The following is a 23,675-nucleotide window of genomic DNA, read 5'->3' as shown; positions in this document are numbered from 1 at the left end:
TGGAGATAGGTTAGTGGCTTTCTTGTGCATCACAGAGGAAGACTGACAAAATTCCACTGGCTGTTTTGCAGCAGGTTGACACTGATGATCATAACAATCCTTTTTGGTTTTAAAAACCTTTCTGGTTGTGAGAGTGGAGCAGGTTTTGTAAGGTGCAAAGGAGGATCTGAGTGACGATCTTATGAGCTTAGAGTGGAATATATTAGTTGAAAAATACTTAAGTGCAGAGAAAGAGAAAACTGGAGATCCCAGTAAAGACAGCACTAGAAAAGTACCAGTTGTCAGTGGTAGTTTCAGGATGGGCTGCGTTGCTGGGCAGTCACGAGAGAGAGTGCCAGTGATGAGAAGCACATCCTTTGTGTTTCATTCAGTTGTAATGGGCAGTGTTTGATAAGATATTTGTAAAACTGGGACAGAGAAGTCTTATCTATATATCTTATCTCTATCTGTCAGGGTTATAATATAACGTGTTCTGGTTTACTTCCCTGTGTCTGGTGTAGTCGGGGTTGGAAGTCCCTTGACTTCAAAGGAGCAGCTGAGTAAATGGGATTTGTAAATCACCCAAAGAGGTCTGGTGGTGAAATACAGAATCAATTTTCTAAGTGCAGATTTCCTCTAGAACAACCACTGTAGGTGAGCTACTCTGGTTTAAAGGCTTGTTAAAAGTGAGCTCTTTGTGTGATGAATCACGGCTGATGTTTGGAGATGGTGAGAATCTGCTCTCCCATGTAGCATCTGCAGGAACCTACTGAGTTCTGTGTGGAAATCATGTCATGAAATTAAACTGAGGAGACACTGTTAGGGAGCAGTTCCCTTTAGCACATTTTAACATATTTACCATCAATTAAAATTAATTATATTTTTGATTATGCTACACTTCTTGGGCCTGATCCACCTCAGCTCCCTTTACATTCAAAAGAAATCTTTCTGTTGGCATCAGTGAAAGATTGATTTGCCCTCATGTGTAAGTTATTTATTATGTTTTTTAATTGAGCTGATCTGGCCACAGGAGGGGTCCTGTTCTGTAGCACTGTGAACTGAGTAATTCTGATACTTACTTACTTACTTGCCTGGGGTCATGTTTATGAAATGAGAGAGTATCTGTCCCTTCAGTTGTGCCTGAAGGGTACACACAGCTTTCCACCTATTCTCTACCTCCTCACAATCACCAGCATCCAAAGTTTGGAGTCAATAAATTTTTAATGCTAACTTCAGTAGGGCTTGTGACTTGGACTGTGTAAGGCATTTAGCCTTTTCTGGTTTTTTCTTTTTCTTTCTGTTTCCTTTTTCTTTCTTCTTGGTGTGTATGTGTGGTGTGTAGTCAACATGCTGAATTTTATTATTCCTGAAAGATAACAACTCCCTGAAAACTGCCCCAAGGCAAAAATGCTGCAGCAAGGCAGCAGCTTTCCCTTCAAGCAAAGCACTCCTTACCTGCACAGTCAAAATAATAAACTTTAACACTTCTGGTTAACTTTTTTACTGTTTTATTTTTAATGGGCTTTTGAAACTTCTTCTTCTACTAGGTTCTAGCGAGTTTGCTTGCGAGCTTTTGTTTTTCCCTGCAAAGTGTGTGTTTCTGCTAAAGGAAGAAATGATTTGGCTGTGTTGATTTGGCAGAGCCAGGAACAGAATCAGGTCTCTAAATTTCTGAATTTAGAGCAGACCAGACTGGCTGTCAAGCACTGCTTGCATATACAAACACTTGTGAAAACTTGTACTTTTAGGCAGTTGGGCATTCTGGCCTCTGTGGGCATTTAACTAAGTTGTCTACATCAATCTTTCTTCGTGGACATTGATGAGCAATTGAACACTCAGAGGCTATAACAGGACCAAAGGATGAAATAAATCCTTCAGTGATGCTTCTTTGTCTCCAGGACAACAGAAACTCCTAGTGAGACTTTTGGTTCAGTGCTTGGGTCTGGCTTTCCTCATGAATGGGGTGTTTGCCGTTTGTGTAGAAATCTGAAGAAAGACTCGAAGGGCTGTTTCCAAAGCGACTTGACTGGATGGCATGTGCTCACTAGCTAAAGAAACACTTCACACGACACTAAGAAATGCCAAGAGTCGCTCACCATCTGGTTCCCTTTCACTGGGAAGAGAGTTGCAGTAGCAGCCAAGTGTCTGGGAGCATTGTGAGTGACATGTTCAGCAAGCCCCAGTTCTGGCGGGGGATTGTGCGAATGTGTATTTCAGGGTAGTGCCAGTTGATGTTTCATTATGCCAGATTTTTCTTAAACTCCACACTCAGTTTTCAGCAACAAGTGAAAGAAGCTGAGTGTGTTGACAACTTCTTTCTGAGAGAGGTAATCTCACACCTTTGGGAGGTGTGCAAACCATGCAGGTGCTCACACAGTAATCTTTGTTGTGGTGAGATTTACTCATCAGCTTGAAGCAGTGTCACAACTGAAAGGGAACCTGAGCAGTTAATAAAATGTATAGGCCAATAACAGTTTTTCATGTGAGTGGACAGTAATTCACTTAAAGCCAATGGTTTATTAGTGGTATAAAACAGAAATAGCTAAAAACGGTTTCATATATCTCTCATGAACAGACAAAAATTTCTGGCCAAAAGAAACTGTTGAAATGGGGAGATTTTTCCTAATTTTAATGGCTTCCTTTCATCCCCATTCAGGGCTGAAGTTAAAGGCATCAACCTCAAATGCTGCCCAGGCAGTAGATTGTGACTGTGGCTGAGTCCTGGTGCTCCATTTTGAGTTGCTGTCAGATGTCTCCCAGGAGCTGATGTTGTCATACTCCAAACGGCCCTTCTGTTGTAACCATTCCAGAAGTAGCTTCTCCTGTAATTTCAGAACTGTAATTCCACTGCCTGACGACCTGGAGTCTTTCTGAAAAGTCTGGGTGAATTTCAGACTCCTGGCTTTAGTGTTGCAGTTCAGAGTTGCACCCAGAAATTAATGGAAACAAAATTCCCATTAGTGTGCGATGACGGAGATTAGCTCATACCTTCTTGGTAACTTGCAGCCTGCAGCCATAAGAAAGAGAGACTTTGGCACTGAAACATTGAAAGAAAAGGGTATTTTCAAGTGATAGTGCCGTTCTAATAGGGGCATACTTCTTTGCTTTTCCTGGAAATAATTACAGAAAGGAAAAATTAAATATTTGCCTAGACATTAACAGGGGTGCAAAGAGTACTCCCATGTGACAGTGTTTTCTAGGTAGCAGCAAGGCTGCCACACATTCAGATTCCTTAAAACTGTATTTGCTAATGACCCAGATATTTAATATAATTTACAGTGACTGGAAAAAAATACAGTTCTGAAGTGGCACAGTGGGGTACTTCGTTTATGGATTAGTCAAGGTACACCCACTGTAGCCTCTCTAATTCAATACAAACCAGCAGTGAATATGTTTAAAATAGCCTTTTGCTGTATCCTGAAACTAAGCATGTATTTCTAAACAGCTGACACAAAGCAAGCTTGGTGCTTAGTGTTAATGAAACGTTTGCCAAAGCACTGGGCTGGAGAGAGGAGCTGTAGGTTTGCTGTGCACTCATGAGTTTAATTTGTTATGTAATGTTTGCATTTCAAAGGTAAGAGCTCTGAGGGGGTTGCATGTACAGCTAAGAATTGATTGTTGCTGTGTTTTGCAATACAAGTCAGTGATCTGAAACAGTAAATTCTTAATGCCTGAAGGAAAGGCAATCAATTTTCATAGCAGTTCTTGGTATTTAAATGACTGTGTTTTACAGCTGTCTCAGTGTTTGCATTGAACACAGGTACAGTGATATTGTGTTGATTTAACATTGAATGCAAAAGTAAAAAAAAAAAAGCATGAATGAAGCATAGAAGGCAGTACAGTATGGAAGGGAACATATGTAACTGGCAAAGTTAAAACATTCAGCTGCCAGGCAAGATCAGATATTTTCCATGTAAATTTTTCTCCCTCCATGCCTCCATTCAGTCCATGCTGTTAAGCTGTAAAATTGGTGTTCTTTGTCTGTGACATGCCTGCATGTTCTCCAGAAATTTGCTCTTGCAAAATCCGATGGATGATTTCAGATTTCTCACATGTATTGATTTTATTCCTCTAATATGATTAAGCTCTGAAAAGCGACTTAAACAAAATTGCTGGAAGGGAGGGTAAGTCTTGGAGGGAGAACAAGCCACTGCCATCTAGTATTTGTGGGTGTGATCCCCAATACAGAATCTTTTTTTGGCTTCTAAATTGCATTGTTACCTGCAATTTAGCACGATTGACTCTTACTCAGCAGCAGTGCTTTTGTAGCAACAAAGTGGAAACAAATCAATTGCCTTATAATGTTTAATGTTTTTGTTCTCTGTGCAGTTGACAATATAGTTTCCTATTAATTTTATCTGATTTTAACACTGATATTCACAAACATTTTAAAATCCCTGATCTGATTTTTGCATCAGACTGTCTGCGCAGGAGTTCTAACAGTTCTTAAAATATGCATTATTTCGGGACACACGTGATCTCAGACCTAGATCCTGGCATAGGCTGCTGAGTAAACAGCCATCCCTGAACGTGGTTAACTCAGTGCAGGGAGTGATTAAGCACATGAATGATAAAAGAGAGTGTCAGACACAATCACTACTACTCCAACATATGGTTTTACAACAGCAGTGTGAGTGTAAACAAAGCACTGTATGATACCTCTCAGTTCCCTTTTACTCAAGATACAATTGAAGGGCCTCGCTCTGAGAGAATGCAAATGTTTCTAGAGTTATGAGTGCTGGTTTCACGTTTTGTGTGCAGTTAAAACCGAAAATAGCAGGGCTCCTTCCTAAACCTTGAATCCATTTCAGTTCTGAAGGATGCTCAGCCTCAGAGTGACTGACAGGAGTAAACTTTGGGATCAAATTACTGCAAGGGAGACAGGGTTGATGCACAGGGCACAAATTGCACAGGGCACTGGAAAAATTGCAGTGCCCTCCTTGGATTTAAAGCTGCTTTGGCAATTTAGTTTGGGTGAAGCATTATGGTTTTAGGGGGTAAAATGAAAAGCTTACAAACAGGTGAGACTTTTCTCTGTAAGGGTTCCTGAAATTAGGATGAAAGGTACTGCAATGGTCTGTTCTGATGTGCAGGGGCTATTGGGTTTAGAATTATCTAAATTTCAGTGCTCACATATGTGTTTTTTCAAGAGTTCCGTAACATCACACATGCATCTGCATTGTCAAACTTGGGTTTTTTCCCCTTTGGGGGACATTCTGGTGGTGTTCCATCATCTCCAGATGAACAGACCCTCCACAATGGCATCCAGATGGCTTCTGGAACATGGGATATTATTTTCCAGTGGCACTTCACTTTAGAATAAAATATCCAAACAAACGTGCAGATGCTAACAGCTTTGTCCATGTGTTTGCATGGTATTAATAGATTTGAGAAACTGTCCTAAAATATTGGTGATTTCACTGGTTTTGTAGAGAGTGACTGCCTGAGCAGTTTTAAACCTAATATATATGATGTGTATGTTGGGATATGGTGCTAAGGCTGCTTTTCTCGTTGTTACCTACTAGGAACGGGAGAAAGCTGTAGGAGAATTATGTTGTACACTTTATGCAGCCTCCTTAACAATTCCTTTATGAGTCTGGCTCATTCTTTTTGCCTTAAAGAGGTAGGAATGTAATTAACTTCACCTTTTGGGTTTTTCCATAAGTATGGTATCTTGATGGATTTCATTTGAAGCTAGCTTTTTATTGACAAAAATTAAATTGAAAAATTTGGCAAACAACAAGTGAAAATGCTCCAAAACAAAGGATTTTCCTCAATACACAGCATTTTTCCATTTTTTTCTGAGAAACACTGAAAAGAAAATATGGTTTTGATTTCCTTTACTGGGTGAGAAAGCTGAAAAATCAATTTTTTACTGAGTTATGTATTGAGCGAATGCAGAGACTCTGTGGATGTAGGAGGAAGGGAAAATATATTGTTCAGTTCTCTGCCTAATTGTAGTTATGTTCAGGTTGCAGTTATCCGGAGCTGTGGGGAAAATAAAGCAATAGGTAAAGCAAAACCATGAATAATGCCATGCCAGGTAAGAGGCACAATGTAATCTGCAGAAAAAGAAAATCAGTGAGTTTGTGCAGGAAGCTGGAACAGCTTTAAAGTGTGGTACAAGAGAATTTAGGATTAAGGTCCATGAATGTTTGTTTGGCTATGATTCATTTACTGCAGCCAGACATGGGGGAAACGTGTGAATTTTAGCCTCCAGTGTGAAGAGTGAATTGTGTGTTTCATTCCTCAGTTCTCTTTCGGATTGCTTGAAAATAAAGAATTGAGGAGTGCTTTGGGACACATCTTCAAAGGAGCTTTGATAATGTCAGTTTTGCTTTTCCTGCTGAGCAATTACAAGGCATGGAAGTTTCCACTGAGGAAAACTGCATCTTGCCTCCTCACCTGGGAATTGAGTGCCCTTTGCCAAACACAAACTCCTCTGCACGGTTGGGTGCATTTTACTGGAAAGTGCTGTGATATTTGCTTCCAATCAGACAGTCCAGTGTGGCTTGTTTAGAGAATGAAATTGGTTTGAACAGTCTGCTGTTGACAACTGTCATTTGGGAAGGTCTGAATTTGAAGGTCAATGCATCTGTAACTGCCAATGTGACTTTGGGGGTGGCAGATTAGGATCTTTATCAATAACGTGCCACCTCTCTTGTGTGCTATAGTCACCTTGACTGGTGACTCTGCTGGTACTCTAGAGGATTTCTGGACATCTGTCAGCCAGATTGGAAGCTTTGGCTCTAACCAAGCTCACTATGTCTTTCCAATGGGTGAAAAGATAATTTGCTGTGTACAGAGAATTTGGCACAGGTCAAGTTACTGTCCTGGTGCAAATGCTGGCAGATGCAGATCATTTGTTTCTTGATTTAGATAGTCACCCAGATAACCTCTGGAAAAGGTCAGATATTCTGAAATTACTTGCATTTGCCAAAGGTCATGGCACAGATTGCTTTTTCTGTGTGTGTAGGCCATGTGATTTCTCTTGCTGTATTTTTCGTGTAAACCTGGTCTGACTACTGCCAACTGCATTTCTTTTCCCAGAAATAATTTTCTTTCCCCTGTGGCATCCTAAATACATTTTCAGAAGCCTGACAACCCTGATGTGTGGAAGCATCCTCTTGGTACTCCTCTTGGTACACTGTCTGGTGCTCCCTGAGCGGGTGGTGGAGGTTGGTGATGCTCTGCATCAGCTGTTTCTGTGGGTTGGCTCTGAATATTCAGTGCATTGGCATGTGCAGGGCCGAAATGCTGCTCTCAGTCTGCTGCCTGGGGCCACAGAATGGTTTGAGGAGGAGGCCACCAGGCAGCAGGGATATTTAATGCAGGAGAATCGATGGTGCCTCAAGGGAAGCATCATGAACAGACTGTAATCCCCACTGTCACTCCTCTGTGACACAGCATCACAGCTCTCTCTGCCTGGGCACTGCTTTTGCTGGAGACTTTTTGAAGTAATGAATGGTGTTGTGGTTTCACTGTGTTATTCTCTGGATTTATTCCTTCCATCTTCAAGGACAGCTTCAGTTTTGGACTCACCATGGCTTGTGCTTTTTGGTGGGTGGCTCCTGTTTAAGTCAGGGTGATTATTTAGCTCTGTCTATGTTACAGCAAACAGCACCTCTTTGGAAGGGAGCTTTGGAGGGATTGGTCTAAGTGGTTATGAACACAAATGATTTATACAACATTCCAGGTGAAAAGCTTGCTTGATTGAGTTGGTGGAATAATGTCGCTATAAATTACCTTTGGGTTTATTGCAGTTGGCTGCTGCAGCAGGTCTTTAGCTATATGTTCTGTTTGGTGGCACTACTCCTAATTGAGTGCCTGACACTGCTTGCATTTTGTAGATGTTACACTATTCTGTAGAGCTGCTTCCCTGGATTTATGGTATAGGGTGAAGAGAGTAGGAGGGTAGACTCCTCGCAGAGCAAGAAATTGCTGATGTCTCTATTTTGGGGAAGAAGTGTGAAGAGGCACATTTCAAATACCTTTTTTACAGGGGGCAGGGTTGCCATGGATAACAGTTGTGAAACATTAGGTCTGATTCTACACCACACCACACCCCCACCCCCTGCCCCTATTTACTTTGCTCTGTGATGAGCCATGAGCATCAGGTTCAAATGCCAGAGTTCTGGATGGGACAGGATGGCTGAAGAGACACTGGCATTTACTTGTTGGCTTCCAGAGGTGTTTCCTGAGCCCACAAGGACTGAGCACCCTCTGCAGAGCAAAGATGCAGAACTGGCTGTTTTGGGGGGTGAATTTGTATAAAGAAGGGTGTTCTCAGAGTCCTTTGAAGATGCCTTTGAGATGGAACCTCACTGAGCTGGTACCTCCCTTCCCTTTTCACACTGTGCAACTGCTTTACAGCTCACAGTGCCTTAGAAGGCTGTGTCATTCACTGAATGACAGGTGTGCCAGTCACAGAAGGTATTTCTTTAGTTAACCACATACTATTTCAACTTTAATTTCTCCTCTTTCTCCCCTGTGTTTTCTCTCCTACTCTTGCTGCTGATAAAACCTTACCCATTTTACAATCTGTTGGTCATTACTCCTGCTTAGCTTTGCCACTATCAGCTCCAGCCTGTGGTTTCCCTAAATCAATTGGGCAGAAGGATCCCGATAGGAAGGGGGAAGAAGGATGTTCTCTTCAAAAGAATTGCAAGCAGATGGACAGCAGTGAATGGATACAAAGGAAATACTGGTGAAGTGCACCCTGTGAAACAGTGTCAGTGTTTGAGTGAGTACCTGTGTATATCTTAATACCCACATGCAAGAATTGATTTCTAGGAATAAACAGCCAGCCTGGAATGGAAATGGATTTTAAGACCCAAAGTGTGCTCAGTGCATGCTGTAATTAGATTGTGATTGCAATTTCAGCACAAGACTGAACTTCAACCTTTTAAAAACTCAATCTTTCTTCATGGGGCTATTTATGATATCAGTGATGGACTCAGGGAATGTCACAGCTATCAGATGGGGAGGAAAGGAGAGGCTGTCTAAAGATTAAATTTTGATGGCATTTTAAATGTTACCCCTTACACAGTATTTAATGATTCTTTAGTTCTGCTAAAAGTCAGTGGCTCTACAATGTTTCAGTCATTTTTGAAAACGTGATTTTATTTCCCCAAGTACAGCAAAGACTTAGTAAAATTTTACTTTGGCCCTAGGAAAATACTCAGGAGATGCTAGACACAATAACACATTGCTCTCCATAGAGCAATTTTCCCCTCTGTCAGAACTGGCTGTTGTGCTTTCTGTTATTAACAAGGGAGTTATAGTTCTGTTTAGGAGAGGTTTCCATGATACCTTCTGCTTGGCACTTCAGAGACTCTTACTAAAGAGCTGATGTGATTCCCGTGAAGATTTTGTGCAGTCTCTGTTAAATGGGTCACTCCATGGCAGATAACGTGAGCACTGTCTGCACCACTTCTTGGGACCAGCAAGGAAGGCAGGCTCAGTACAGGCTGTGTGTCAGCACTGCTGGGAAGAAACACCCCATGCAATTTTAAAATATTCATCTTTGCTCAACTGATATTACCAAAATAAAACAATAAAATAGATTGGGTTTTTTTGATGCCGGATTAATAGATTTAGGTCACAGACTGTAAATGAGTGTGACTCAGCTGCGTGAATAAATCAGTTCACTTGATTGTGGGATGAATTTACACTTTCAAAGCTTTTAATAGGTAATGAATATTCAGGGTCTGCCACATGGTAGGAGATCTAAAATGAAGGCTTAGATTCCAACAGCCCTGGCTCTCAGTCAGCAAGTGTTGTTACAAAAGAGTGTCTTGCAGTGGCAGAGAGCAGTGCTGCTCTCATCCCTATTTTTTTCCTCTTTGCTGTTGCTAATAGGAATGCAACAGTGTGATACACCAGATGTGCAACTGGTGGCTTTAAAAGACAGGTTTTACCATGCTGTATTAATGCTCAGAGCTTGTTGTCCTCTTATCAGCATTTATGGACATCAAATGGAGTTGAACAGGTGTGAGAAGGGGACGTGAAATCTTCCAGTAGCTTACAGAGGAATGTGGGAGCAGTTGCTCACCCCAGTCCTGTAGGCAGGGAGGCAGCACCAGGCTCCAGTTTAATTCAGGGTAAAAGGCTCAAATAGGTGCAGTAACAAGATGTAGTGGAGCACTTACTAATTAAGTTCGTGCTGAAGAAGGTGGTTCCCCATGATTTTTCTGAACAGACACAAGGTTTGAGATGGTAAAAACCTGTTTCAGTGAGTCATGCCATTGATTTGCACCATAGAGCCCATGCTCATGCAGGAACAGACAACAAATGCATTACTTTCCTGGGCCCTGTTGAGCAACTCAGCATCCTGTAATAATTCCTAATTTCTTAGTTTTTTAAATACTACCCACAAGAGTAATGGGGAAGGGAAATAAAAATGCTGGTGCAAAGTTATCCAAGTTAAGAATAGCCTACAACATGGCTGTGAAGTGTTTCAAGTTTGATATTTTTGCTTGCAATAGAGATTTCTTGCCAGAGCTCTCTTTGGAATTAGTTTGAAAATCCACGTTCAAGGCAGCTGGATAAGAAAAGAGGATTTGGCAGGTCAGTGAAAATCTTTAATCTAAAAGGGTCTATGCAGCACCTCAGCAAAGTTCTCCTGGGCACAGCCTTTCACTGCCTTGCATGTGCCAAGACTGAATCACAGCTGATGATGAAGTGGGAGAGGTGACAGGGCTGAACTGGAATGTGTCTGGTTTAGGTGTAGTGTGTATTAACCTGCCATGGCAGCTTTGTGTATGGGCAGCCCTGGGGATGGTCAACACCTCCTAAAGTGGGGGAAAAGGAGAAACACATTTGTTACCAAAGCTGAGCTGATGATCCATGTGCAACCAGGACCTTCTGGTGTTCACTGATATTACAGTGTGCAATTCCAGAGTTTGTGATGCTGACAAGCTTCATAAGCTTCCTTACTTCTGCTGAAAATCCATCAATTCAAAGAGAAACAAACAAAACAAAATAAAAGGTGTTAGGTTTCTGAAAGGCAGGGGAAGAGCTCCTTAAAAACAGCATTGTTGCAAGGAAGTCTAGTGTAACCTGCAGAGCTTCTCCTGTGCCTGAGTGCAGCCAGGCACTGACGGATAGTCTGAAACTTGTGACAGAATTTATACAATTGGTAGAGATAATGAAGGAGAGGAAAAACCAGGCTTCAACTCTGCCAAGCACTAAGATAGTTTTTTTCAATAGAGGGGTTAATTTATTTGTTATTTATGTTTGATTTTGTTATCTGTAAGGAGAGCTATGCAGTGGAAGAAACTGCTGAGACTTAGTGTAAAATGTTTAAGATATTTGAGGGGAATGCCAGGACATTATTGAATCAGTCCTCCCAAGCTATAGCATAATATTCCTGATAAGGCAAAGTCCGCTTCTCCAAGAGACAGCTCTAAGGGCATAAGGCTGGGAATCAGAAAATGGAAAACCAGGAACTTGTGTTGACAGACAGAGGGTTTTAACCTGCAGAATTCTGAACGGGCAGTTCAGCTTTGTGGCTGTGCTGAACTGGGGCTGAACTGCTCAGCATTCCTGCAAGGTGAGAGTCTGAAGAGCAGGGCTGGGAAGGAAATGAGCTTGCTGATCAAGATGTTCCAAAGTGCATCTTCAAGGCAGGTCTGAGTCAACACTTTGAGATAATGCTGTCAGACTAGATGATAACACAGAATATTCTGACAACTTACTTGGTCTGGAAGCAAACACTGTCTGTTCCTTGGCAGTGATTTCTGATTAAGCTGGGGGCTCTAGTGCACTAGTTGCCAACAGCCCAGTGCTAACCACTGTGACTCAAGCCATTGACTCCTTCTGCTTGGCATAAAACATTCAAATATTTAAATACATTCAAGTGAATTACAGAAATAATTTTTCATTTGGAAAATTAAACTGCTCTATGTCTTTATTAAGGCTCTCTAAGCTCCACCTGATTAACAGACAGCAGTGAGAAAGCTCACATACACATGGCACAAAATAAAATGCTCAAGACAAGGATTTTGATACAGGTACCCTCCATCTACACTTTGCAATTATATCTAACCTTTTAAAATAACCCCCATGCAGAAAACATACTAAAACACATCACACCTAAGATGAGCTTAAAATACACTTCCTGATTTCCAGAGAGAGCCCTGCTCTTTGCAGTGAAGAGCAATCAGGTTAGTCAGAATAACTGAGAAACAGGAAATTATGTGCAGGAAATTCTCCAGGTGTACAGACTATGTGCACTACCTATGCAGTAAAGTCTGCATTTTGGGTAATCTGTGCTTTGGGAACAAAAGGACATATGCAATTCCATGAAGCTGATTTACAGGAGGAGGAGTAGCAATAAAATAAATGGGTTCCTCTTCACTAGGGAAGGTCTGTCAACATGTTGTGACAGTTTGTTGTAGTGGTGCATTAGTCAGCACAGCAGCACATCATGTGAAAGTGTCATATCTGTATCTGGCAGGAAATCAGCCAAATTACTCATAACTCTCAGGACTCTGGTTGTCTTTAAGTGGCTTTCTCCTCATCCTCTCTTCTTCCTAAATCAAACATGTAATGTTGTCAGGAGCTACAGCCTGAAACATGGCATTTTCTCCTGTTGTAAAAAGACTGAATGTGCATTGCTGAAGTGGACTTAAGTTGCTTTTCCATTTCACTATCTGTCCTGAGTGTTTATGAACAGAGCTTGACCAACTGCCTGGAAACCAACCTGTAAAGTTAGAGAAAGATACTGTGGTCATCTGCCAGTCTTTGTGGAGCTCCTCTGGCTTTAGGAGGGTTTCTTGTGTCCACAGAGGATGGCCAGAGCAGACCTTAAGTACCTTGGAAGAGGATCAGCCGTGTATTTAGGAGAGCATCCTTTACCAAGGACCATGGTGGTGAGGACAGAGCTAAAAATAGATGCAAGGAAAATTAATAAGCATCAGAATCTTTGGAACAGAGTGGAAGAGAATAAGGTACCTTTCCTGGTGCCTGTTCAGAGTGTTTAAATTGTGCTTGGATTTTAAAATTATGGGACAGACTCAGCAAACAATCAGTCCTGACACTTTCAAATCAACTAAAGGGCACTCAGCAGAAATGTTAATGGATGAGCTGAAGTGAATGCAGAAGGGAGAGGGAGGGAAATAGTCTCAAAGGGTATCAGCAGATTTCTCTGCTCTGCTAAATGCAAAAGAGTGATGAGCAGTGGCTAAACACTGTGACCACTGCACTTACTGTACATGTCTTTCTGCAATGTTCACTTTTTCTTGCCAGTGACAGCTGTGATCTGTAACCTCTACCAACTGCCTAAAGACAGATCTTCTTGTTCCTGATTTAATTTCTTGCTCAGGAAAAACAAAAACTTACTCCTAGCTCAAGTCTACATTTTTACAGACAGGGTTGCTGTTTCTGTGGCAGTGAAGGAAGGTACAGTTCTGATTGTATGCAAGATTCACAGTTTTGCCTGAACTGGGCTTAAATAAACCTGGACCTTTGAATTAGAAGTTTTAAATGCAAAGAGAGCACCTGTTTAAATGTTTTGCATGTCTTTGTCCTTGTGGTAAGATTGCACTGATCTTTTCAAACAAAACCAAAGGTGTTTAATCTTAGACTGACTATCTTTGGTCTTTACTGCTGGAAATCCCAGAAGCCTCACACTCTGTTTTTTATTGGCATGAAAGAGATAACAAGAAAGAGAACCTGTCTGTCCTCTATCACTCTTAAAAACACTGGAACACAAACAAAAGAAAGCAGAGGCTTTAGTGATCCCATGGAAAACCATCTAGGAAAAATAAGATTTTCTCTTCTCCTGTTAATAGATGAGTGAATTCTGTTTAGGATTTTTATTCCCTCAGATTGAAGGACATTTCAAGGGTCTAACTCTGTTTCCATTACTTTAGCATTGATGTAACTGAGCATTAATGAAATGCTGATTGATGGAATCAGACCTGTAATGGTTCTCTTACAGGAAAAGCAGCTGTACCAGTTTATGTTTAAAACTCAGGAGCCCTATTCCCAAAGCAGTTAAGTAGCATTTATACAGAAGAAACAAGGAAGTGATTAATAAATGCTGTTTTAAATATTTACAGGTCTCTTTATCTTGTTTCTTAGAGATGCAATATGAACAGCTGTTGTGGAAAAACTGCCCAGTCTCTCTGCCTGACCATGAATTTCCCCCTTGTTTTGTGCACAGGCAGCAAAGGGGTGGATGCCACCCTCAGCTGTGCTGTGCAGGAGCTCTTAAGCATCTGGCTCCAGCCCCACAGGCCTGCACAGAAGAAAGCTCAATCATCCTTTGGAGACCTGCAGTGATCCCAGTTGTTTTGGTCACATCCTGGTCTACCTCCTCCCTAACTGGGAGCTTTACTTCACTCACACTCTTGCTTTTCTGGCTATGCACAAAAATAGCAGCTCTAGGGAATTTTTTCCCAGGTATGCTCAGAGTGCTTCCTGCTATTCTTTGTGGTCTCCACCCCCTGCTACTAACCATGGAGCTTGGGCTCCATGCCAGAGGTGGAAGACTGATGAGTTCCCATTCTAGCATCACTTCTGGGAGAGCTTTTCCATGCACATTGCAGCTCCCTGGCTGTCCACAGGCTTCTAGACTTAAATATCACAGTATGCTTCTCAGCACTGCAGTGTGGGAGTGCTGGTGGGGTCAGCTCTTCTGGTGGATGAGCAGGAGCAGAAACATCTGGATAAGGGCCAGTGGCAGGCAGGTGTGGTCTGCCCTTCCTTGCTCAGTATTCAGACTGCATCAGCAAGCCAGTGCTTTAGAAATACACAGCACTTTTAAAGCTCTATTTGTAATACTTTTCCACTTCTGAGAGTAAATAGTTTAGATTAGTTCCATGATTTTAGTGTCACTGATCCCTGTTTGTGCTTGACTTCAGCAGCTCACGCTTAAAGTGTTTTCCCTCACTCCAAATCTTTATTGCTGAGTTATTTGCACAGGATTTGCTGCTGCCTTTTTTCTGCTGTTGGAATTTGAGCTCACTGGCTGTGTGCTGTGTGCTGGGTGGTGATTTCTTTGGCATAATTCCTTTCTTCTTTTGGCAGGTCCTGAATTTATTCCATTCTTTTTATGAAGTGAAGTGAAAAATGCCAAGCAGAATTTTCAGTGACTTTCACTTTTATTTAATTAGTGCTTTATCTTGACATTGTCTAGTGTGTAAATCTTGTCCTTTTGAAGACCGGGAGCAGTTAATGTATGGTGGTTTTGGCACTGGCTGCAGATACTTCTCTGCTCAGCAATTGGTGTGTGACACAAGCTTATTTCTGGGGTGGGCAGGTGGAACCAATATTCCACTTTATTGAGAGTATAAAGTGTTCTGTTCAATAGGAATGCAGAATGTAATGTTTTATTGCTGCCACGTGGCCCCCTGAATATTGCATTCTCCTTGGTTTCTTGCACTGCACCCCTCATTACTTGCTTTAAACAGGCTCTGAGTTTGCAATATCTTGTGCCTCTGCTTCCCTGTCTTATTTCTAAAAGCTGTAAAGGACAAAATCCACACCAGTGCTGAACCCATAGTCAGGATTTGTACTGGGAAGTCCTGACACTGCCTGTGGATGTTGGTCTAATGTTTTGGATAAATATGGAGCATTAATCTGCCATGCAGTGTGATACTCTGGAGAGCCACTGCTGAGCACTCAATGACATCTAAGCCTAAGGGGACTTTTCAGGAGCCTGTGAAATGACAGCATATATCTGATCAGCTGCAGCAGCAGTGATTGTGTTTGTTATATCAAATAAACCAAATTATGTTCATTTTATGCCATGGTGAGGTGAGATTAAACCAAATTTTGTAATGCCAGCATGTCTGACTGCAGGATTCAAAGCTTCTCTGTGTGCTTGAATGAGTTCTTTTTGTGAATGGAGTATTGCAGGCCTGTGAGTCTGAGTGGACCATCCCCATGTTGGACATGGGAGAAGCAATTTACCCTGCAAGGCTTGGGCTGAAATGTGTGCAAATGCCATCCACAGAGCAGACACAGAGCTGCAGCACTAACCACAGTCAGTTATCCTCTGTAGGACAACAGCTGATTTTCTGTACAAATCAATGACAGTGCAGTGAAGGACTGAGACTAAGACTGAGGTAAAAACAGTTGGAGCCATTCCCAGGCTTGAACTGAGAGCACAGTTTTGTCATGTGTTTGCTGGGAGAAAGAAGAGCCTCCAAACCCTCTCACTGATGCAGTGCCCTTGCTAGAGAAGAACAAGTTAATTGTACATCTGATGCAGCAGGAGCCTTTCTGGGTGTCTTTCACATGAGTTGACAACTGATAATTATATGAGAACTACAAGCTGTCTGTCCTCTATTACTTCAGCATAGCTCTGAATGCTTTCACTAGGGAAAAGCAGCACAAGGAGTGCAAGAAAACCTTTGATTACAGGGAAGGAAGTAAGATTTGTTGTTGCTTGCTCTTATCCTCTCCAGCCAACCTTAAACCTTACATCTGGTACAGTTGCACAGCGTTGGGAGTGTTGCTGTTGTGTCTCAGGTCTTACTCTAGTGGGTGGCTGGGGAAGATCTGCACATCTAGGCAGACCTCTCTCTGGTTTTAGCTCTGTCAGGACACACTTTCAGTTTGCAAGGGCAGAATTTGGGATGCAGCACATCCATGCCAGCTTTAGTGGGATCTCGTGCCTAATCTCCTGCTCTCACCATATCTGCCCATCTCTCAGCAGTAACCTGAAGTCAATGTCAGTGATAAAATAAAAGTTGTTGAATGTGTTAGATGAAATCTGGGTGTTATGTCTGCTTGCATATTGTTCCCAGGTACTGTATAGACTTAGCTCTGTAACTTTGGATGAAATGGGTTGTATGTGCTGGCACATTAACCTGCAAAAACAATTATATTGCTTTCACCACTTTTCCCAGGACATTTTCACTTATGCAGCACCAGTCATGCAAGAATTGGAACATGCTGTAGTCAAATGAGAATGGGATTGGGAAATGGGGAAGAACAGTAATTCTTCCAGCTTGCTATAAACTTGTGATAGGATGTGACTCAAATCTGAGCCCTGGAACAGTCCAGCAGAGGAGGAAAGCTTGCATATAAGAACATGATTTTGGATTGGCTTCCCCAGAGTGGTCTGTTCTGGGGAACCAGAGGGTTTTTTGGTTTTTTATAATTGCTCCAATTTTACAGTTCATATAAGAGAGCTCCAGCCAACCAGGCTGGGGACTAGATCCCTGTTACTGTATTAGAGCTGGGTGTGTTTGACTTAGCATGCGGATGATGTCCTACATCAGTTCACTGACAACTAAATTTTGTCTTATGTCAGAGCTCTCTTTTGGCTGATTGGAGAATTTGACAGTTTCTGGCTTGCCCTCAGACTTAAAAAAATCCCTTCTTGCATGTCCTATATATGTATTTAGGCCATGTGTAGATTCCAGGAATGGTCTGCCACTGGGATGTTGGGGAGTGCAGAGGTGCTAACAGAGCAGGACTGGAACCAGGTGTTCCTTGGGCACTGGGAGCTGCTGCCCAATCTGTCAGCCAGGCCAAAGAAACATTTTCCTCCTCATGCTTCTGTCCCTCTCCCTGCACTGGTTATTTTTAGAATCTCTCCACCTGTGCATGTCAGTTGTGGAGCTGTGTTGCAGTAGATGAGATCAGAGGCCAAATAGGTTCAAACCAGCCAGGCTTGGTGTTTCTAATGGTTTTTATATAACACTGCATAAGACATTTGCTTCTTTTCGTATATCCATGCTGTATGCCAGCAACCCACTGTAGTATTGTTCCAGTGCCTGAAGTGGAATGATGTTTCACTTTTCAGTAATGATATTCCTTCACATAGGACTTATTTCAAGAAGAAATCTATGAATAGAGAAGCATTTGTTTGACCTTTTAGAGTTCTTGGAGTGCTGTAATTGCCACAAGTACTTGCTTTAATATATACAGACCTTAATATGCACACAGATTTGGGGTCATTGCTGTGTGTCTAAATGTCTCAGTATGTATTTGCTGTCCCTGTTCTGGGGGTTTCGGAGTGGACACAAAACTGATGACCTGTCCATGCTGAAAACACCGAGTGTGTGGCTGAGTTGGTAATTTAACCTAGGTCTGCTCAAAGCTGAGCTACTCTTTCAAGAACTGAGACTTATTTCATGTGGAGGGAGTGCTGGGGTGAGTTTTGCATACCATCCAGACTACTTCAGCACAGAATTAGCCTTACTAATTACTTGCCCTTCTTCCTTAATTGAGTATTTACTTAACATCTGACCTCTTTTAACATATTCAAACAGTCTGAGATGGCTTTCCCAAGGAGTTCAGTCTTCAGCTCTTCATTCAGGCAGAATTCACTTCATACCACTTATGCTCACTCTGGAGCAGGGCCAGCAGCTCCTGCCCAGGCTAAACCATGGCCTTTCAGACAAGGCACAGATTTTTTCCATACTTGCCATTAAATGTTTTAAAAGCTCTTGGAGAGTTTTGCTTTCAGTGAGGACAACAGCAGAATCCAGTAAAAACGCAGAAAATCTGCTTCTGTAAAAGACAGAAGCTTGTTGGAATTTCAGCAGGAACTAGAGAAAAACATGTCAGGAATTGTACAGAAAACTCCTATTCTCTGGAGATATTTTTCCAGTGCCACAGACTGAAGAATCTTGGAGCACTGCTGTGTGGATACTTGCTTGAAGCAGAGTGAGTACAGATGAAATCTGACTGCACTTTGTGTTGCTGTGTCTTTTAGAACAAGAAATCCCTCTCCTCTTCCCACGTTTATTTCCCATCCATTTGCTCTTAAAGCTTCAGAGTCTCACCTTCCCTCCAGAGGCAGCTTCGTGGCATTATGGGCTTGAGTGATGCTTCTTGTCTCTTCTGTGAGAAGTTGCTGGAATTTGAATGATAAAGAAGGAAGACCCTGGGGCAGTAAATGCTTCAGCTGTGTTTGCAAACTTCCACAGATGAGCAGTCAGTGGATGCAGCTTAAACTACCGTGGAAGGACAACAGGAAAAGAGTGATTTTTTTTTTTTTATAATAGCATTGTATTATATTCTTCTTTGAGCAGATAATTTATTCAAGGAGTGACAGATTGTCTTGTCTGTCTGAGGCACTAGCCTGCAACTCAGATTTAGCTGTGGTTGCCACAGATTCCCTTTGCTGTCAATATGCAGTTTATCCAAGCATAAAATGAGCTATCAGACCACAGCTCAGAGGTGCTGTCTTAAGTTTGACTGGCCAGGGTGAGAAACCTTGAAAAGCTGTTGCCTGCACCTGATGCACAGATCCTCTTGTGGCTTTGGTCTGCAAGGCTTTAATTCAGCACACTGTATTAGCACTGAATTTATATCTTTATTACATGTCCAGCAGGATATTAATAGCCCACAGAGCAAATGTCTTTTGGAGCAAGTGGAGGCTTTCCTGTTTGAATCGGCCAAGGAATTGATCCTGGAATACAGGCACAGGAAAATGCTTCAGAGCCAGATGAGAAAGGCTCGCACTTACTCTGAAAGGTCAAGTGTGCAAGAATGAAAAACTTACTTCAAGATACAATGCAGGAAGGAAATGTCCTAGAAACAGAGTATCTCTAGTTACAGGGAAGGTTTTTCCCACTGCCAAGAGAAACAACAGAAAGTTATGAACAGAGAAACAATTTTCCAGGAGTGTGACACTTGCAGTTTGCAGCTTCTCTCTGATACTCTTCTGGTAGAGCTCCATAAAGCTGCTGATCTCAGTCAAATCCTGTGGTAAGTCTCACTTCTCCTGCTGAGTGCTGCTGCTGGTGAGAAGTTTGACCAAGGGTGAAAAGGACTTGCTGGTAATTGTCTTCTCCTCCCTGCCAGTCCTGCAGCCTGCCCAGGAGGTGTTCGGGTCAGTGGAAAGGATCCTGTGCAGTTCTCTGAGCTTTGGTCCCACACCACCATTGGCTTGCTCAGGGTTATGCTTGTGTTACTGTGAATCTATCCTGGCTGTTGGCTTCTGGTGATGTCTCAGGACTCAGGGTTGTCCCTGCAACATGCCCTGTCTACTGTAGAGCCCCTCAGCAGGGCAGTCAAAGCTTAGTGGGGATCTCAGCCCACAGGTTTGCCCACCTTGGTGAGGTGGGCAGCACCTGCTGTGTTTCAACCCATGTCAGCCTCCCTGGTGAGCTCTGGTGCAGCTTTAGGCTGAGGTCTGCTGCTGGAAGGCTGTCACAGTAAAACTCTGCAGCTTCCCCTGAGCTCAGCACTTGCCATTCATCTTCCTGAGTCCTTTGTTCACCCACATTCCATAAAATTGATAGTAACAAGGACACAAACATCACCTCCCAATATTTCTTCCCTTTGTATGAGTGTTGCCTTCTGTTTCCTTGACAGACTGACCTCTGGCTGCTGCTGCTTCTGCCATTCCATGGTGCACCATCCAATGGGCACTATGCTCTTAGATTCTTCTTTTGTTTAATTATTGTTATTTCTTCATTTCCATCCCAGACAAAGCCTGCACAGCCTTTATAAGGCCTTGCTATTGTTATCTGCAAGTGCAGCAGTAATTCAGCTCTTGTACCTTTCCATAATTCTCACCAGTGCAGCAGTGCAAATAAACGGGGAGCAGAGAGACACATGGTGGGAGCCAGAAGCAATTTAGCCACAAGAGTTTATCATCAAGATACAATGTACCCTGGAGCAGGGAAATTGCCTCTTCTGCCAGCTCATGGCCTTGACTGTTGGCCGGATACATGGTGCCCTTTTTTTTCACTGACAAAGTATTTCTTTTTGTGCAGCCTTGGTGCTTTCCCTGATCTCACTGCTGGATGCAAACTACGTGAAAGAGCTGTTCAAAGAGACATGGAGCCTCCCTGTAGGTGTATGCAGGAAGGATTCAATAAGAGACCAAGGATATCTGCACAGAGTTGGATTGGGCAGGCTCTGGTTTAGTTGCAGTGGTGTGAGAGGCGTTTGCAAGGCTTTCCTGGTGGTTCCTTTCAAGAGGTTTTCCTGTTAGAGTGAAGAGAAAAACCATTTTGCAAACTCTGGGCAAGAAGTGTATTCTGTTCTGTGGCTCTTTACACCATCTAAGTCTGCAAAGCAATGGAAGTGAGGAATTCCTGTGATGAATTCCACACATGAGACACGTGAAAAGTTACCCTTTGTATGTAGATATGGAACAAGGGTCTGTTCCAGCATTTGAGTCCAGAAATACAGTCCAAACCCAAGAGTGCACTGGGCAAAACCCCACAGCTGGTGAGACCAGCAGGTATGAAGGTTCAAAACACTTCCTATTTGCAATCCTCAACACTTCACATTTGTACTGGTCCTGCCTAATGAGGCTTTGACAGACCTGGCTGTAAAGAGATCTGTTCTGGACCAGTGGAGGTGGAGGATGTCCTGTGGTGTAGGGAGTCCTGGCTGCTGGACCATTTTTGAGTGATGGTGGCTGCTGGAAAGTGCAGCATCCATCCGGAGAAGGTCAAACTCCTGGTCTGAGGTGAATCTGATTTAAGTCCCACATCATAAAGATGCCTTCCAGCATCTCTCAAATAAGGGGCTAGGTGTTGTTTGCCAAGGTTTAGCAATTTATTGCACAAGCACTTTTTAGAGTTAAAAACCTCCCTGTTGTTTTGATGATTTGTAGGTTTTATGGCCATTAAGTTCTTCTAGCATGACTTTCATTGTGTAATACAGTACAAGTGGTTCCTGCATCAAGTTCATTGCTTTTGGCTTTGTTCAAGGTCAGGTTTAGACAGGTTTAGAATGATCCTAAGAGAGTTGTTTCCCCCTCCTCTCTACTTCCCTCCCCTTGTTAACCCTGTGCAGTGAGCTATGATGATGTGGTGGTTCTGTGGATGCTTCACTACCTCTAGATCCTCCTCACTGCTTCTCTGCCTGGGCAGCACTTGGTCATTTAATAAAAATGCTTTGACCTTTATTTGTGAGAAATGTGAACTCACACCTGGAAGGAACAGCAAGGACGAGCTGCCATCAGGTGTAACATTTCACTGTGACTCAGCTTAGGTGTGTGTACTTGCATGGAAATTGCCCTGTTCCAGGTCACATTCATCCAGACTTTTCCCAAAGCACCATGAAATGTCTCCAGCACCACTTCCACCTTCCCCATCCTTGGCAGGCTGTGCAGCTCCAGCCCACTGCAGTCACACAGAGACCTTCAGAGAGCTGTCCAGCCAAGGGGAGACACAATGCCGTTCATCCAGGACATTGTGTTTGTCTCTAGTCCATCCCAGAGTTGGTGTTGGAGGGCTGCCCATCTCTGTAATAGCTGTACACCCTGCCCGCGAGGTTGTTAGTCCTGATCTTACAGGAAGTGCATGGATCCTGTCCAAACCAGGACGATTAAGAGATATGGGAGCTGCTGGCTCTTCAGCAGGGTGCTCTGCAGGGCAAGGTTTGCAGTGGGATGAGAGCATCTCTCTGCTGCTGCTGAGGCACCAGCACTGCCTTTGGGCACCAGCTCATTTTTCCTTCAGCATTTCCCCTATGCATTGACGGAGCTGTAGCCCTGAGGAGATCAATAAATTGTCAAGGGTGTTTAAACTGGTAACTGAAGCAAAGAAGAGCCTGTGACCTGAAAGAATAAGATGGGTCAAAGTTCCTTTTCTGATTTTTAAAGGGACTCAACTAGCTTAGAAATAATGTTTTACTGTATATGTTATACCTGGAACTGGGGTGAGGTACAATGAAAAGGATAAACCAGTCCACTCACCTCTTGTTTAGATGCTCCAGAGCGGAACTGCGCATAGTCTGATTGGCGTTTGTCGGGGATGTTCTACACCAGAGATAATTATTTGAGTTCCAGTGACCGCTCCTTACCTTATTTCTAGGGTCCATCTAGGAGAAGCTCTCCTGATTCCCTTAAACTGTGTCTGTTTGTTTTTACAGTGAAGGGTTGGTTGGTTTTGCTTTCCAAGCAATTCATTTTCACTGTCTGTGACCCTGTGGTGACATGTTGTCATAATATCTACAGGGAACTTAAAATAACTAGGAAAATCAAAATGACAGTTTTTTTGGTCAGGCTATTTGGTTTGATTTTAATGTGGGGGAAAATGAATTCACATACTGATACACAGAGAATCAACAGATATCAAAAATAAATCAGTGTATACCACTGAGAGATGATAAATATATACACATTGACAGAAAAGGCAAGCTACATCCCTACTAAAAGGCAGTTGGAAAAGGCAGCTGTAGAAATGAGCAAGATCAAAACTTCTTAAAAGGCTTTAGAAGGAAACAATTTCACAGAACAGGAACAGCCCTGTGGACTTCTGTGCTGCACATACAGGCGTGAACAGTCCAGTCCCACACACAGGTGGACGGAAATGCCTCTCAAGTGACTATTATCCTGAGTGACAGCTGGACTGGGAACAGTGACCTGCTTACCTGAACCTGAGAGATGTGATTTTCCAGCTGATGGAAGTCACCACATCATTACCCAAATCTCTTTTTCAAAATCTGCCTTTTCCTACTTAGTCCTCGGGCCCAGCACACTTTGCAGTCCATCTGTTTCTGGAAAAGGAGAGAAAGTGAAATCACATGTCGGTTGAGAAAATTACCTTTATGTCAGATATTATCTTTCCACTAGTGTGTACAGTGAGCTGAGAATGCTGGGTCTAGTCCCTCACTGAGATTCTTACAATACCAATTGATAGCAGATGAATTGGGCACACTTCTAAACACAGAAGTACAATCTCAGCATAGCTGTGCAACTTTATTTCTTTTCGGGTTTTTTGTATTGCATTTTGGATCTTTCTTCCATTCAGCCTTGTAACCAT

At 42.6% G+C, this 23,675-nt stretch overlaps 1 protein-coding gene across 3 annotated transcripts in view; it reads left to right on the top strand.

Moving 5' to 3' along the window:
• Nucleotides 1-23,675, top strand: part of RAB11FIP4 (RAB11 family interacting protein 4) — a 113,187-nt gene that overhangs the window by 1,493 nt on the left and 88,019 nt on the right. The gene's annotated exons all lie outside the window — the stretch shown is intronic.

This window comes from Lichenostomus cassidix, chromosome 18 (assembly GCF_008360975.1).
Source record: "Lichenostomus cassidix isolate B80296 chromosome 18, HeHo_3.0, whole genome shotgun sequence".
Taxonomy (NCBI): Eukaryota; Metazoa; Chordata; class Aves; order Passeriformes; family Meliphagidae; genus Lichenostomus; species Lichenostomus cassidix.
This window is presented reverse-complemented; position numbering and strand designations above follow the sequence as displayed.